The sequence below is a fragment of the Chrysochloris asiatica genome, unplaced genomic scaffold (assembly GCF_000296735.1).
Source record: "Chrysochloris asiatica unplaced genomic scaffold, ChrAsi1.0 scaffold00016, whole genome shotgun sequence".
NCBI classification, from domain to species: Eukaryota; Metazoa; Chordata; class Mammalia; order Afrosoricida; family Chrysochloridae; genus Chrysochloris; species Chrysochloris asiatica.
The window spans coordinates 30,082,780-30,085,708 of NW_006408534.1; the positions used below are offsets into that span (position 1 = coordinate 30,082,780).

At 41.2% G+C, this 2,929-nt stretch overlaps 1 pseudogene; it reads right to left on the reverse strand.

The window, feature by feature from the left end:
- Nucleotides 1–1,345: 1,345 nt before the first annotated feature.
- LOC102818833 lies at nucleotides 1,346–2,415 on the reverse strand (annotated as a pseudogene).
- Nucleotides 2,416–2,929: the final 514 nt, after the last annotated feature.

Consider the following 2,929-nt stretch of genomic DNA (forward strand, 5'->3'; position numbering starts at 1 on the left):
ACTCAAAGGCATCAATTCTTCTATGATCTTCTTTATTCCAGCTCTTGCATCCATATGAGGTTATTGAAAATACCATGGCTTGGGTCAGGCTCACCTTAGTCCTCAAGCTGACATCTCTGCTTTTCAATACTTAAAAAAGTTCCTGTGCAACAGATTTGCCCAATGCAATACATCGTCTGATCTCTTGACTGCTGCTTCTGCGAGTGTTGATAGTTGATCCAAGAAGAATGAAGTCCTTGACAACTTCGATCTTTTCTCCATTGATAAGAATGTTGTTTATTGGTCCAGTGGTGAGGATTTTTTTTTTCTTGACATTGAGATGCAATCCATACCAAAGGCTGTGCTCTTTAAATATGACCTTGAATTTATCCCACCTGAATTGAGATCATCTGAAGAACAGATTTGAAACATTAAACACTAAAGACCGAAGACCAGAAAGTTGTGGGATGACATCAAGAACATCATACGTGAAGAGAGCAAAAAGTCATTAAGAAGACAAGAAAGAAGGAAAAGGTCAAAATGGATGTCAGAGGAGACTCTGAAACTTGCTCTCCAGCGTAGAGAAGCTAAAGCAAATGGAAGAATTGAAGAGGTCCAAGAGCTGAACAGAAAATTTCAAAGATCAGCTTGAGAAGATAAAACCAAATACTATAATAAAATATACAAAGATTTAGAGTTAGAAAACCAAAAGGGAAGAACATGGTCAGCATTTCTCAAGCTGAGGGAAGTGAAGAAAAAATTCAAGACTCGACTTTCGTTATTGAAAGATTCCCTGGGCAATTATTGAATGATGCAGAATGCATCAAGAAAAGATGAAAGAAATACACAGAGTCATTGTACCAAAAGGAAATGGTTAATGTTCAACCATTTCAAGAGGTACCATATGAACAAGAGCCAATGATACTCAGGGAGGTAAGGCCTAGGGCTTAATTTAATATTAGGATTATGGTTGTTATTGTTAGGTGTAGTCTAGTCAGTTCCAATTCATAGTGACCTTATGCACAACAGAATGTAACACTCCCTGATCCTGTGCCAACCTCACAATCCTTGTTACACTTTAGCCCATTGGTATTGCCACTGTGTCAATCCATCTCATTTTTTTCATCTTCTTTTTCACTAGCTCTCTACTTTACTGAGTATAGTGTCCTTCTCCAGAGATTGGTACCTCCTGATAATATGTTCAAAGAGAGACATTGTCTGGCCATCTTGGTTTCTAAGGAGTCTTCAGGCCTACTTCTTCCAACACAGATTTATTTGTTCTAGCAGTCCATGGTACCTTTTTTTTTTTTAAGGTTACACAACAATTTATTGAGAACCTCCCCTTCTAGCACCTCCTGTCTCTAGGTCACTTTTTCTGCTTGTAAATCTTGCGAACTAGCCTTAGGTAGATGCCTGGGGCCAGGGGAGCAGTGTACTGCTCAATGAGACTTATAAGGGTGCTGAAACTGTCTTCCTGGTATTGCTTGAACACAGCAGGCAGCTCCATCTCCTCATACACTGCCTTCATTCTGGCCACCTTCTTGTTTTCCTTCTGCCCATAATTCTCCTGCACGATTTGGCACTGTTCCAGAGAGGCCCATTGTAGACACTGAACCATCAGCCAGCTAAATTTATTGTCTTAGATGTCAGTGCCAACCTTGCCTGTCACACTGGGGTTACCAAAGAGGTCAAGGTAATCATCCTGAATCTGAAAGAACTCGCCCATCTCCAGCAGGATCTTCTTGGCATTGGCATGCTCCATCTCCCCATCAATGGCTGCCATATACATTGCAGCAGCCACATAAAGGTAAAGAGGGTAGAAAGCTGTCTTGTAATTGACAATAGATTTATACCTCTTTTCAGTGAATCTGCCAAGATCCACATTGCCCTGGGGGGCAGTGATGCGGTGCAGGGTCTGTCCAATCTCAGTCTGATAGGAACTCTGCAAGAAAAGCTCAAATCGATTCAGATAATAGGGTTGCTTCCGACAGCACAGCTTCAGCAGGTGGTAGATACATGCTTCCAGGAGTATGGAATCATTGATGGTATCCAAACCTATGCCTGGCTTCTGATACCAGCAGGGCTGCCCTGGTCCAGTAGAGGACACATCCATAATGTTGAGTAATAAGCAGGAAAAAATCTTGGAGCAGCTCCACACACCACCCCACAGTAAGGGCCCATTGAAGACTATCAGCATCCTACTTCCTTGGCTCCATCAGATCCTGGAACACAGCCAGCACCATCAAACTCCGGTTGTACTTGCCCCCAACGACACTTTACTGTTGAATCTTCCTGACCCAAGTCAATAGTGTCTTCTGTCTCTGGATGCTCCATCTCATACTTTGTCAGCACCTTGAGAATCTAAGATAAGTGCTGGATTAAATCCTGATTTTCTTGGGCTTAAGTGTCTGATTTTTGGTCTCCACTCATTCTGAGGGTGGAACAAAGTTCTCTGTTCCTGGATGCTGGATCTTGCTTGGTCCCAGTCCATGGTACTGTTAATATTCTCTAAAACTATAACTCAAATTTATCAATTCTTGTATGGTTTTCCTTATTCATTATCCAACTTCTACATGCATATGTTGTTGTTGTTAAATTCCATGGAGTCAGTTCTGACTCATAGTGACTCTGTACTACTTTCCAAAGAGCCGCTGGTGGGTTTGAACTGCCAGCCTTGTGGTTCACAGTCAAGTGCTGATCCTACAGTTCCACACCAAGAGTCATATGAAGCTATTGAAAACACCATGGCTTATACCAGATTCACCTCAGTCCTCTTATTGACACAATTGTTCTTGAACACATTAAAGTGTTCAAGCATGATGTTTAGGGCTACGTTTAATGTTAATGGTAGAGGTTGGGCTAGTTTTAGAGTTACAGTTAGTTTTTGTTTTATTTTTTTCTTGAAATCTGTTTGATTTCTCCTTCATTTGGAAATTCTTAACTATATATA